Below are 15,038 nucleotides of genomic sequence, written 5' to 3'. Positions count from 1 at the left end.
CAAAGTCATCTTCAAGTTCGAATGTTTTGGAAACATCTCCTGATCTGGCTTGATTCTGGGGCAGCTGTGTATTAAAGTACCTGGTATACCTTGCTGTTACAGTATTTATCACATTGAGTCCCTTTATTTACCTGTGTCCTCTGTGTATGGCAAGCACTTTCAAAACAAGGGAACTTTCTTTTACATTCTTATATCTCTACTTCTGAGAACTAATAAAGTGCCTGGAACATAGTATACTCAATAAATGTTTTTTTGAATAAGTAATTATGTGGTCTACAAGCATAAGGATTTCTGATCTTGAGATTCTATTTGAAAACCTCAATTTTTCTCTCACGAAATGTGTTTCTGATTTATAAACATTAATCTTTTTCTTCCAGGATATGGGTTTCTAGCTAGGCAGAGCAGGAAAACAAAAGAGCTTGCTTGGGAAAGGTTGCCTTTAGTCCTGTAGAGATCCAGTAACTGTATCCTGCCTTTCACCACCCTCCACCACTACCAATTTGCACCTGGGTGCTCGATATGGGTGTAGACTTAGCTGACCAGCCCAACAGCATACTCAGACCTTAGTTCAGACTTCTGTTATTGCCAAATGAAAGTTTGCCAATATATGTACAGTAAACAATTTTCAACGTCCCACGTATTGTTTGAATTTATGTATATTTCTCAAAAATCATAGATTGTAAAATAAACAAATCTGGATTACTTTACACTGAGCAAGTAAAAAAATACCAATCCAATCCTGAACTTTTTTTTACCTTTGCTGGTCTTAAAGTTTGATGTGACTAATTAAGTGAAAAAATTAACTCTGGGATTCCGACAGTGTCAATAATAGTTTCATTACTTGTTAGGTTACTGGAAGGCAGCTACACTTCTACAAGTCTTAGGTAAAACAAAACAAAACCAAAACTTGAATTTAAAGCAGAGAGGATTCGTTTGAGGGAAGGAAAAGAAAATGGTATTTGTGATTCAGAATTTTGAAAGAAAATTAAGCAGCAAGGAAGACCGAAATAGCGACAGGAAGTCAGACTTCACTGGGCACTTGTGAGTGGTGAAGCTAGGAGCTGGGGGTGGAGCAAAGTAAGAACGACTAGCTGAGGGCGGGATCCCTAACAGCACCTTAAGACAAGAAGGGCCTTGTTCAGCCCGCTGCAGCAAAGAACACGTTCTCTTCCTCGGTGTGTCGGTGACCATAGTAACAGTGGGGGCCGACCCTCTCTCCTCGAGCATGCGCAGTGCAGAAAGAGCGGGCAGCATCCTCAACCACAAGGTTTCCCTCTTTTCTTCAGTCGGAAAACTACAACTCCCAAGAGACCACTCCGCGAAGCGTCACCGCCTCCCGCCGTGGCCCTGCCTAGTCCCCTCCCTCCTGCCCCGCCCTCCTGTTAGTCCCCTCCCCTCCTTCTGAGTGTGTGTCAGTGACCCAGAGGCGGTGTGAGGCGGAGGGACCGTCGGGGGGCGCCGCCGCGGCCGCCGCCTCCACCAGCAACCCCAGCCGTGCCGCGCGTTCGGATTTGCCTCGAGCCCTCCGGGAGCGCACCACAAAGCGGGCCCCGCGCTTTTCCCTCCGCCCGCGGCTCCTCAGTACTCGATTCCGCGGCCAACTTCCCTCGCGGGGCTTGGCCGGTTGGCGAGGAAGGCGGCGCAGAACGCTGGGCTGTCTGCTTGCGCTCCTCGCGTACGCACACTTCACCCCCTCGCTCCGGTTCTCGGGGCCGTGCTGGGATTGCGGCCACCAGCAATTGTCCGGTGAGTGTGGCCGCGGCGCGCCGCGGGAGGGATGGTGACGGGGCCGGCGAGGGGTGCGGGCAAGGCGGGCGCGTAACTTCCTCGGCGGCTGCTTGGGGCGACCGGCCGGCTCTCCCCGCCCGCCTGCGCGCCCCCGCGCTGAAGGCGGCAGAGAGCGGAGTTTGCGGCGCGGGCATCCCGCGCCCTCGCAGGAGGAAGCGCCTTTGTCAGGAGCCGGCCCGACGCGCCCTCCCCCTCCGCCTGGGAGTCCGGCGCGCGGCGGCCAAATCCTAGCCCCGCGCTCTGCGCGCGGCCGCAAGCCGCGGGAGGGGAGCTCCGCGGGGGCAGGGAGGAAGAGAGAACTGAAAGAGAAACAAAGGGGGCGGTGGGCTTTTCTTTTGTTTGTGTGGATCTGCTAACTTCTTTCTCCTTCCTTACATAACGCAGACTTCTAAGTTAGTCATTCTTTTTATTGTTGTGATTATTGTCATCTTCTCTGCGTGTCTCTCGGATTTCCTTTCATCTCTGGATCTCAGAGCGTTTAAAAAACACTAATTAATTACACCTCTGGGGTCCCTACGAAACAAGTTAATATGCCCGTTTTCGTAAGTGGGTAAACTGAGGTCCGGAAGAGCTCTCTAATTGATGGATGCTCTTGATCTTCCGCCGCGCCTAATGTCTGAGGACCTGAAAGCATTTATGAGTAAGAACTCGTTCTCCAATGCCCCGTGGAAAAGTTAAAGATGCTCGTTTTAGTTACAGGTTAACTGAAGTCCAAAAGAAATCTGGGTAATTGTTAGGTAGTTCACACAATAATTCTTCTTAAATAGGATTTGAATCTTAAAACCTCAAAGGACTCTTGGAAAATGCTGTAAATCATAAACTCACCTCAGCATCTACTTTTATTTTTGTACACTCAGGTCTCTTATGAGGCAAGAGAGCAATGATGGGGGGCAGGAGGGCAGAGTTGTGTTTTTTTTTTTTTTTTAAATGTCATTTGATAGATATTAATCACTACACACAAGGAAATGTGTCTTGGTTTTAACAGCATCAACAGCCTTCCCTTCGTGTAGTCGGCAAACAGTATGTTAACAAAAAACTGAGGGAACATTTCATCCATAAGGTGCTGATTGTGCCATGGACTGAAGCTTTAAGTGTTTGAAAAGGTCATCTGTTTGTTTTGGTTCAAGGCTGTGTACTTTTCCTCTGCAAAATGTTTTGTTTTCGTGGCAGCTGATCTTTTGTTTCAGAACTGGCTTTGTCTTTTTCTACATTGAATATGTATTATAATTGAGGAGAGATGTAAAGTGCTGTTTTTTTGTTTGTTTGCATTTTAGTGGGAATTTAAATTTTTGAATTGTGGAGAAGGTTCAGTCTTTCAGTTCTTCTGTTACAGTTTATGTTTCCTTTAAAACAGGAAATGTTTTCTCAGAGTGATCAGATTTACATCTCTCAAAACATTGTCCTTATTGTACAAATATATCATATGAATTCCTTTTGTTTTTTATTCACACCAACAACCTCTTCTGGAGGAAAATGCTGAACTCTGAGAACAAGCTTGTTTGTTTTGGTAGTTGAACCAAACTGAAGGGTACCAAAAATTTAAATTAAGCATCGTTTCTCTTGGTTATTTCCTGAAGTGAATAATGATTAGAACTATAGTAACAGTGAGTACTTTCACTTATCCTAATTACTCCTAAATTTAACTTTGTGTAATATAGTTGTCTCCAAATTTTAGATTCTGGTGGTTCCATGAGAAAAGGAAAGTGAGACATTTGCTCTTTTCATATTTCTCTGTAGTCCTCTAACCTGCCCTCTTCCTGTAGTATATTTAAAAAGGTCTTGAGTTTAAAACAAACAGTTGGAAATCACAGTTAAGTGTATGGAAGGTTGCATGTAGTGAAGTGGTTTTAATGCCTCATCTAATAATTTTACACCTTTTAAAGGGAAAACTGCCATCTGGGTTTTAATTAATGTATTAGAGGTGCAGTATTGCAATAATGGTATTATTTATTGACTTAAAGAAAAAGCTAGAAATTGTGTCTTAGTGACAGATCTGGGGTGAAGTAGGAGAAGCTGTGCTCTCCTTAAAATTGTCATTTCGGTGACCTTGCAGTTAGTTGGTTATGTTGAACTTTTTCTGAAAGCTTTTACAAATCAGATTTGCCATAGGTATTTGTGCTTTAAGGAAGCTACTGACAAAACATCTTTACTTAGTCACTGGAGTCCAAAGGCAGAAGCTAGTGTTGACTGGGAAAGGCTGGCATTGCAGGTTTCCTGATGTCTTTGGGGAAACCCTGAAAGAAATGACTGAAAAGCACAGGTTAGGGAATGAGTCTGGTACCCCCGAATGCTAGTCGGGCATGTTTCAAGGGGAAGCCTCTGTAGACTGCTATTTGACTTTGTTCCAGCTTCTTTTGAGATTGTCATAATGTCACTTGTATATTCAGAATCTTGTGATTCAGATATGCCTTATGGTAGTTGTCCAGTGGGCCAGATGATAAGGACTATACTGTAGTAATCCTGCTTTGTGAACAACTATTTACAGACAGAAACTTCTGGGGCTGATAAATATTTTAAGCCGGGCTTAGAATTGAAAACTATCTTTCTAGCATTCTCACACACATACATCTTACCACTACATATCAATATAGATCTATCCTTGTATTTATTAAATCAAAAAGATTTGTGTGGATTATTTTATTACATATATTTTAACTGTACAGTATATATTAAAATTTCAAAATGACAGGTATATGATGGCACTAAGATGGTCCCAGGAGTTTCTTTGGAAAAATCATGTTATTCTAAAAGTTACATTTCTGTCATTTAATTAAAAAGAATGTAACAAATTTAAGAGCCAGTGGAAAAAAGGAAGAGGAAAATCAACAGAAAGAAGGAAACCTGATAATGTTTTTAAAGAGTACAATATAAAAGATTCCTGGCAACATTATATAAGGGACAAAATTCTAGCTAAAATCTATAAACAGTGAATTCCACTTAGCACTTTCTGTTTATAGATTTCTAGCCATCTTTTCCAGATTCCTTCTAAATATATTACACAGAAAAAGTAAACAAATCATTCTTTCAAAGGATTTGGGTTGTTGGAGATTTTTTTTTACACATGTGTTAAGGGGTGTGGGTGGGTTATTGTTGTTTTTCTTTAAGTTTGACTTCTGCCAGAGAAGATTTCCTCCACAGTAATGTGTGGGAATCTCAAAACAAGAAATATTGGTCACTGAAACTAGACATAATTTCAAGTTATGCCACTAGCTTTTTCTCACATTGTCTTGAAAGACCACCTCTAGTTTTCCTTTCAAAGATTGAAGCACAGGTTAGGGAATGAGTCTGGTACCCCTGACTCATTGAAAATAATTGCCTAACATATTACACTTAGTAGGCCCTACATAAGTTCTGTTGTTGTTGCTGAATTAATTTGCAAGTAATAAAGAAGCAGCAATGATTTCTTGAGGGAATATCAGGGAATTTGTGATTTTTTTTCCCTTTTTAAGTAGAAATAAGTAATCAAAACATGAATATCTGATTGGAGCCTTTCAATTAGCATAGCTTCCTTCAGAAGTAAACTTGGGAAAAGAGCTTCATCAGGTAATTTAAGAGAAATGAATTGTAAATGAGTCTAAGAATATGTGATTGTTTTTTCAGAATGTGTAGGCAAGGGTTTTAGATTTTTTTTCTTTACTTCAGTAAACTCTGTTTCAAAGAACAAGAATCTACATAGTATTCCTTGTATTACCCCTAAAGACTTTTATACACCTCAAAATACCATTTACAGAAAAATAGAATATGTTGCTATTGCCTGTAAATGGCAAAATCCAGACATTTGTCATTCCCCAGTTAATTTTGACCATTCATGTAGTTTTTTAAAAAGTTATAAATTCAATACGCATGTAATTTACTTCCTTTTCAAAGAATTTATTACTGATTTTTCTTTTATAATGAACCCTTGGGATGTTGCTAATTCTAAAAATATGTAGTACCCCTAGTTTCCCACCATCTTCTGCAGTTTCTTTTCCTATCATTTTTTGGCTACAATTTGCTTTCTCCCCTAAATTGTCTAAAATGAGCTAAGAAAAGTTTTCACATACTTGACAAGAAATATAGTTAGTTATTTATGATGCTAAGCTTCAGCTAAATTTCATCGTACAATGTGCATTAAATTTATTTTGGAGATAAAAGTATGCTTACTCTAAAAGAGGGAAGGTAAAGTAGGTATAACAAATTTCCCCTTGGGTACCAAATCTGGCTCCCTGCACAATATTTAGAAAACTGGGAGTCCCAGTTCAGACTCAGCAGGAAAGAGTGCTATGATTAGCAATCTCTGCTATTGGGTGGGCAATGGACTTTTGACATGAATGCCAAATATTCATTTGGTATTTATTGGATGTCTTTTATGTATTGGGCCCTGGTCTAGATGCTAATATCACTCACACAGACTAAAAGTAAAAGCTCTACCTTAATGGTGTTTACATTCTAAACCAAGACACAGGCAATAAAATAAGTAAGTAAAATACTTCATGTTTTAAGAAGAAATGGCCTCATTTCTTCTTCTTTTTTTATTTTTTTAAAGATTTTATTTATGTGCCTATTTGAGAGAGCTAGAGAGCATGAGCCGGATGGGGGAGGGTGGAGGGAGAGGGAGAAGCAGGCTCCCTGCTGAGCAGGGAACCCTGGTACAAGGCTCAATCCCAAGACCCTGGGACCATGACCTGAGCCAGAGGGAGATGCTCAACCGACTGAGCCAACCATGTGCCCCAACTGACCTCATTTCTTCAAAAAATAAATAACGGGAAATAAGAAATGAGAGGAAGCTATAAGATTAAAAGAGACTTCAGAGGCATATCCACCAAATGTATAGTGTATGGACCTTAGATCTTGCTTTGAGCAAACTAACTGTAAAAAGATGTTTGTGAAAATTGGGGAAATTTGGACATTAGATATTTGATTAAAAGGAATTGTTAATTTTTGTACGTGTGATAATGTATTATGGGTTTTAAATAGTCCTTTTAGAGATCTAATGTATTTATGAATTAAAATACCATGTTTGGATTATTGCTCTAAAATAATTTGGAGGGGAGAGGAACATAAATGAAACAAGATTGGCCATATATTGAAAGTTGTTGAAGGTAGATGATGGATACCTGAGATTTTTCATAGTCTATTTTTGTGTATTTTTGGAATTTTCTGTAATGAACAGTTGATACACAAACACATACACACACACACACACACACACACACACTCACACATACACACATGTGAGGTAAGGGAGTAAACCTTGCAGATAATCCTGGGGCAGGACACAGGCAAAGAAGTATGATGGCCCTGAGGTAGAGAATCTTCACTAGAATGCAAGAAACTACAAGAAGACGGGTGTGACTGCCTTAGAGTGAGAGAGTAGCAGGAGGTTGGGTAAGAATGGTAAAGAGAGGGGCCAGGAGACCAGATTGTAGAGGACCTGCTTGTTTATCCATCCTTGCTTTAAAGTAAGGACATTTATTTTATATACTTTACTTTAGTCACCCTGAAAGCTATACACTTATTTCAAGAATACTAGCATTACTCCAAATATTTTTGGAACTACCTTTTTTTGGTAATTGCCTTCTAAGCCATTTGAAGAGCCACATACAAAAATAACTCAGTACTTTATATTTGTTCCTTGTTTTTAAGAAAAAAGGGGGTATTAGCCACATGATATCTCTTTTCATTTATCAGATATGATTCAGAAAAGATTTTGGACAGAAAGAAAATAGGAAATAACTTCAGACTGTTTCTAAAATTCACATCCACTCTGAGAATGCAATTACTATTTCTAAAAATCAGATCTACCCGTAGACTGAAAAGGAATTTTAATAATGTTTTGGACAATTGTAGCATCATTTAGAATAAGGATCTACCTCTGAGAGTGACTAATATGGAAGAGGCTATTACACTTATTGTGATATTTAAGTTTTGTCTGATGCTTTATAACACATATACACACTAGACCATGCACACTTCTTCATAATTAAGTCCTCAAAACAATCATTGCAGGTAAGTTTCTGTGTTGTGTATTCAAGACTGAAGAGATGACATTTATAATGTACTGAAGTTATATAACTTTCTTGTTGCTATGACATATATTTGGGGAATTGAAAGACTAGCAAATGTTTAGTGTTAGGGACTAATCTGATTATTAAGTCTTTTATATTCATGCTTTAGTTCTCAGATTAGTAGTTGCTTCTGGAACATGATGATTTGCCATAATAAAGAACCGATTTTAAATCTTTTATTACAATAGAAAAATTGATCTCATCCTCCAAATGTTTGAAAGTCCCTTTCAAGGAAACCCTCCATAAGTATAGATTTTTAAAATCTTCTATTCATGGGACAATATACATGTGGAGATTACTTTGAATGGTTTTACACTAAATTACTTAAAATGATAAATGATTCTCATTCTCTGTAGGGATAAGTTTTCCAACCTGAGAAACTAAACTTATTTCAATGAGTTTTACTGTGTTGATAACATTGAAGTTAAAAACAATTTTTATAGTTAATTATGCATAATAGGAGGGCACAATGTTTTCTCTTGTATTTTTCATCAATAATATGTAGAATTTAATGAGGTAAGTAGAACTTGTGAACTTTTATTATATAATAAATTGCAAGGGCACCTGGCTTCCTCAATCAGTAGAGTATGCATTTTTTATCTCAAGGTTGTGAGTTTGAGACCCATGGTGGGTGTAGAGATTACTTTAAAAAAATAAAATCTTAAAAAAATAATAATAACAAAAAAGTTGCATGAAGTGACCACTGAGAATATAAGTATGTAACAGTATACTTTAAGAAGCTCCCTATTTTAAACATTTTTCAGAAAATTCTTTAATTTCTTTCATTCAACCAGAGTTTTTGGTCCTTTTGGTGTGTATATATTCATAGGTGTACATATAGATAAATAGATAAATAGCACCTTCTTCCTTCATGTTATCAGGATTTAGATGTTAGGTTGGGTTATTTAATGTATTTTAAACACTAGTCTATTGACGTGAAACAGAGAGCCCATGTTTAATTCCTGGTCTTTCCATTAACTCTGAAGATCTTTACAGGCTATATTTGATTCACCTGTAAAATACAATAAAAAGAAAAATAGTTTTTCATGAAGAACTTTGAAATTCTATGATGGGAATTTCATGTTGTATGCCATCTTGGAAATTGTTTTTAGTCTGTTGATTTGGTAGTAGGATTATGAATCTTTTTCATTTCCCTTTTTGTGGAATAAATAACTTATGATGGAGGAGGAAGAGTAAGAGGGGAAGGGGAAGAGAAGGAAGGAAAGAAAAAAATTGGCTCTCACAAAACAGTAAACATGTCCATAGATAATTCTTGTAACTTGGATATACTTAAGTGTCCATGACTTAATGAGCTAAGACTCAAATTTATAAATTAAGTGGAGAATAGTAATAATAATACACCTTCCATTTCAAGAAAAAAAGTTGCTTTGCAAAAGAGACATCTTAAATTTCATATTGGCTTAAACTTTTTCACCATGATAAAGCCTGTATTTATTTTGGGAAATAATAACAATAATGAATTGATAATAATGTTAATAATGATGGTGATGATAATTAACAGAAATAAAGAATTATTGAAAACTCACACTTGGGGCACCAGGTGGCTCAGTTGGTTAAACATCCAACTCTTGATTTTGTCTCAGGTCGTGAGTTGAGTTGAGCTCCATGCTTACCGGGAAGTCTGCTTCTCTCTCCCTCCCTCCCTCTGTCCCTCTCCCTTCTTCTGTCCCTATTCACCTGCTCACACGTGCACGTGCACTTGCACACTCTCTCTCAAATAAATAAATAAACCTTTTTCAAAAAAAGAAAGTTCACTCTATTAAACTCTAGATTTTTATAGCATCAGGTTCCAAGATGTTCTTTTCAACTTGTGCTTTGGAAGATATTAGTATTCCACATCTCTGCAGCTCTCACTTCATCTCTCTCTTACTTTCATCTCTTTCTCACTTTGTCACTGGCTCTGTTTATCTTCCTTTGCTTGCTTTAGTGCCCATTGCTCCTCCACCATGTTTTCTACACGTCTGCCATTTTTTATACTTACAGAGTGGGCTTGGAATGAATGAAGAGTGTTAAAGAAGTAACAGGTAGGGGCGCCTGGGTGGCTCAGTGGGTTAAAGCCTCTGCCTAGGCTCAGGTCATGATCTCAGGGTCCTGGGATAGAGCCCCACATCGGGCTCTCTGCTCAGCAGGGAGCCTGCTTCCTCCTCTCTCCCTCTCTGCCTTCTTGTGATCTCTGTCTGTCAAATAAATAAATAAAATCTTTAAAAAAAAAAAAAAGTAACTGATACTTAGTCAACAAAAAGAAAGTCACAACTTGATGATTGTTTCTCTTTTAGAAATGGTATACCAGTTTATTTGTATATAGTTCACCTCTTTTTTTTTTTTTTTTTTTTTAAAGATTTTATTTATTTGATAGAGAGAAATCACAAGTAGACGGAGAGGCAGACAGAGAGAGAGAGGGGAAGCAGGCTCCCTGCTGAGCAGAGAGCCCGATGCGGGACTCGACCCCAGGACCCTGAGATCATGACCTGAGCCGAAGGCAGCGGCTTAACCCACTGAGCCACCCAGGTGCCCCTATAGTTCACCTCTTAAAGACCAGTCTTTAAAGGCTTTAACCAGAATCTGCCTCCTTAAGCTATCTGTAAAATGGCTTCCAAAAAGGATTTGCTTGATTTCAGAAATGAGTAGGTTGTTAATGATTCAGTATGCCCCTTCATTCTCCTCCTACTTCTTAAATTGAAAGCTCCTTCATAGCATCTAGGTGCCCTGAGTCATCATGTCCGAACTCTGAAGAATTTTAACATGGAAAAACTCACCATGATGTAAAATTGTCAGAAAATAATCTGAGTCAGAAATCATTCACTGATCACTATGATACAACCTAGAGATTGTGGGCTTCATATAAATCTTTGAATGTACTTACATGTAAGTCGTTGTTATAGGACTTATAAATCATGAGGACTTATTTATTCTCAGTTAAATTTTAATTGGCTTGATTTTTGCTATTACATGAAAAGGATTTTCTCTTTCATTGAATAAATGTATCAGAGAGGAAAAGCAGGTGGATTCTGGATAAAAACCAGTATACCAGAAGTCAAGAGACCTAGAGTTCTTGTCCATTTATTTGGTGTATGACTCATATTTCATTTAACCTCCCTAGGCCTTAGTTTCCTTATCTTTACAAGGTTAACAACTCTATGGTAGCCCTCTTTGGGACCAACCCATGGCAGATATACCTTAATAGCTTACCCCAAATCAGCTCATACTCCCTTTTTGGTACTGCACTGTCAGCAGGTAGATAGTTGGCAGTCTAGATGAAATCTGTCACCTCAGCCTTGTAAGGTGTCTGTTAACTCCTTGATTCCATGATTTTAAATGACTTGCCAATAGAAAGTCTTTTTCTTAGTCTTTACTGTTTTTTTCACGTTGAATGATCAGAGTTGAAACTTACTCTGTGAATTAAGAATTCTTTGTAGTTCTGAGTACATGGCTATCTCTGGATAGCATGTGTGTGTTTCATTTAGGACTATAGACTGAATGTTTGTATCTCCCCAAAATTCACGTGTTGAAACCTAATCCCTAATACAATGATGTATTTGGAGGTAGGACTTTGGGACAGGGTTAGGTCATGAGGGGCGCCTGGGTGGCTCAGTGGATTAAAGCCTCTGTCTTCGGCTGAGGTCATGACCCCAGGGTCCTGGGATCCAGCCCCACATCGGGCTCTCTGTTCAGCCGGGAGCCTGCTTCCCCTCTCTCTCTGCCTGCCTCTCTGCCTACTTGTGATCTCTGTTTGTCAAATAAATAAATAAAATCTTTGAAGGATTAGGTCATGAGGGCAGAGCCTTCATCAATGAGATTAGTGATCTTATAAAAGAACTCAGATATCCCTCACTCCTTCTGTCAATGTGAGGACACAGTAAAAAAAGATGACCATCTTTGAACCAGGAAGCAGGTCCCTCCCCAGACACCTAATCTGCTAGTTTTGATCTTGGACTTCCCAGTCACTGGTACTGTGAGGAATAAATCTGTTGTTTATAAGCCATCCATTCTGTGGTATTTTCTTAGAGCAACTAAAATGGCTAAGGTATATTGTGATGTTAAAAACAGGGATTCCCCAGGTGGCTCAGTGGGTTAAAGCCTCTGCTTTAACCTAAAGCCTTGGGCTCAGGTCATAATCCCAGGGTTCTGGGATCCAGCCCCAAGCCCTGCATCTCTGCTCAGCAGGGAGCCTGCTTTCCCACCTCTCCTTCTCTCTCTCTCTCTGCCTGCCTCTCCACCTACTTGTGATCTCTGTCTGTCAAATAAATAAATAAAATCTTTAAAAAAAAAAAAAAATTGGCCGGGGCACCTGGGTGGCTCAGTCTGTTAAATGTCTGACTCTTGGTTTCAGCTCAGGTCATGATTTCAGGATTCTGAGATCTAGCCCAACGTTGGCTCCACGATCAGCAGTGAATCTTCTTCTTTCCCTTTCCCTCTGGCTTACACCACTCTCGCGCTCTCCCCCTACCCCCTCCTCTAAAATAAAAAATAAATCTTAAAAATAACAATTGGAGAAAATTCATGGGAACACTTAAAATTCCAAGTGAAGTGGAAACATTCAAAAGGGTTGGTGAAGACTTGTTTTAAACTCATTTCAACTCCTAAATGTTGTGATGGTAAAACTGCAGGTTAGTGAGGTTCAACCTGATGTGTCTGTTTGAAAGGTACATAGTGAATCAGAATTAATACTAGCCCAAGAGGCTAAAGGCCTGACTTCTAGCTCTGCAAACTGTTTTTTAGCCTGGTTAGTGTCTTCATCTATGTAATGGTATCAGACCATTGCTTCTCAGGCATCAATGTGTTATGCAGGTTTTCTGGGGATCATATTAAGATGCATTTTCCGATTCTGTAAGTCTGGATGAGACTTGAGAGCCTACATTTTTAACAGGCTACCAAATGTGTTGATGCTGTAAACCATGGAACATATTTTATAAAACTATTATGACAGTTTGATGTTCTTCTGGCTGGGTCTTTAAATCTTAACTCTACTTCTTTTTCTCCAGCTCCTTCACATGAAATTTTATTAAACTTGTTTTTGAAGCTTCATTTCTCTAGGTTCATTCCCTTTTTTCTCAGTCTGATAGCTCCTTTAATTTTGTTTTTCCCTTCCCAGAACCAACTTCATAGGTGGTCATTCAAGTTGCAAGTAAGGTAGTATACAGAAAGAGGCCTTGATACAAAGAAAACTGGATTTAAATCCTTCTGCCTCTGATTTTAACAGAGCTGCCTTGGGCAGTTGACTAAGTTTACTTAACCTCTCAAAGCTTTGAATACCTTCTTAGTAGGGTTGTTGAAAGGAATAGAAATACATAAAACCCTCAGCACAATGTAAGCATAATGTAGGTCATCAAAAATTGGAAGCTGTTTTTATTCCTCCCGACATCTTGATTTGTAGAGGTGGAAGAAGAGAGGAAAAGATCTGTTCCCCAACCCAGGACCTCCCTCCCGTGTGCCACATTTAAATTTTCAGCTGCCTACTAGACCTATTAGTCCAAATTCTTCAAACTTACCATTGTCAAGAAGATCTCTTCATTCTTTCAGTATCTGTTCTATCTCCTTCAATCCTGATGGAAGTTAAGGTTTCACTCTATAAATGCCCAAGCCAGGAATTTGTCAGTTCCACCTTGGTTTCTCAAGTACTACTATTCTCTATCCTCATTTCCACATTCCCCTTTGCCTGGGCTCTTTTTATCTGATCTTATCTTGTTGGTTCTAGTCTCCTGCAGTTTTTCACAACTTCTTCCTCCTCACACATCCTCCATAGTGCTTTCAAAGTTATTTTCCTAGAAATTATTTTTTTTCTTAAAACGACTATTTCTTAAATGCTTTACTATGTAGAAGGCAATGTTCAGGCATTGACTATATGGTGAGAGAACAGAATGAGACAGTTCGTAATGAAAAATCACAGACTAGGAAGGGCAGTAGATATTAAAAACAAGTAAATATACAAGTAAATACAGAACAGGGTGCTGAGAGAGAATAACAGGAAGGCACCTATGTTATATTGTATATTGGATGGTCAGAGAACACTTTCTAAGGAATTGACATTTAAGCTGCTATCTCAAGAATGAGGAGCCAGCTAGGCAAAGAACAGGGAATATTGCTTCAGGCTGAGGATATAGCATGAGCAAAGACGCTGAGTATGTTTTAAAAGTGATATGGTAGGGCATGGTTGTAGACAGAATATAGAAAATGAGGAAGAAGGAGTTATTAATGACTTTCAGGTTTTTGCTGTAAGCAATTACTGGGTTAATAGTGGTTGACCCTCATCTACCTTTAGCTTTTCTCTCACTTCCCTTCATTACTGGGCATAAGTCATATGAAATTCTCATTGTTCTCAAAACGGTTTTGAACCTTTGCATATGTTATTGCATAGAATAAACATCTTTGGCTGAGACCTTTTCACCCTTCAGAGCCAATCTTCAATATTACTCTTATATAATTTTCTCCAAGTTCTCCATGTTTAGGTTAAGGTCTCAGGCTTTTTTACTTTTTATTGTCATTTGGTTAATATTTGTTTAATACCTCTGTTACAGCACTGATCACATTGTATTAGAATCTCTCTTTTGATATATCTAGACACATTTTACTAAACCAAGAGCTATGTGGATCCAGAGATCTAAGCTTATTGCTTTTGTGTTCCTGGGGTCTAGTGCATAGGAGCTGCTCAAAATGAATGAGTGGATATGTTTCTTATACAAAGCAGTCTGACCGTACCCCTTGAACTGGGATGAGTATTGTTTGCTTCCATGGGATGCAGACACTACTTTTACCATATTACATTGACTTTAAATTGTTTTATATACATTTCTTAAGGACAAGAACTGAGTCTTGGTTTTCCTTGTTTACCTCGTGCCCAATACTGTACTTAATGTGCAATGAGGAAAATTACAGTAGGCTTATAGTTTCATGGCAGAATATCTCACCAATATAGCCTTCCTTGGATGGGCATTATGGGCGCTGGAGGTAGGATGAAGGGAGACCCAATATAATTATCAGCATATCTCAAATGTTTGCTTGCTGTTTTTGGTAAAAAGATGTGTAAATGTGTTTAAAATAAATCCCATTATTCCTTTGAAATGGCTGTGAAGATCATTTACTATCTCCCTACTGTATTAGTGATACTTTTTTTTCCCCCAGTATTTATCTTACTTTACCTCTCAGCAACTTTTGACATTGCTGACTACTTCCTACTTTTTGAAG

General features: G+C 38.7%; 1 protein-coding gene across 1 annotated transcript in view; it reads left to right on the top strand.

Annotated features, from left to right (window-relative positions):
• Positions 1 to 1,606: 1,606 nt before the first annotated feature.
• Positions 1,607 to 15,038, top strand: part of PELI1 (pellino E3 ubiquitin protein ligase 1) — a 56,766-nt gene continuing 43,334 nt past the window's right edge. The window contains exon 1 of the mRNA XM_059187822.1: positions 1,607 to 1,746. The gene's annotated coding sequence lies outside the window, so the exon portion shown is untranslated. The remainder of the gene's footprint in view (positions 1,747 to 15,038) is intronic.

This window comes from Mustela lutreola, chromosome 9, assembly GCF_030435805.1.
Source record: "Mustela lutreola isolate mMusLut2 chromosome 9, mMusLut2.pri, whole genome shotgun sequence".
NCBI classification, from domain to species: Eukaryota; Metazoa; Chordata; class Mammalia; order Carnivora; family Mustelidae; genus Mustela; species Mustela lutreola.
The sequence above is the reverse complement of the archived record's forward strand: the minus strand, read 5'-3'. Positions and strand labels throughout refer to the sequence as shown.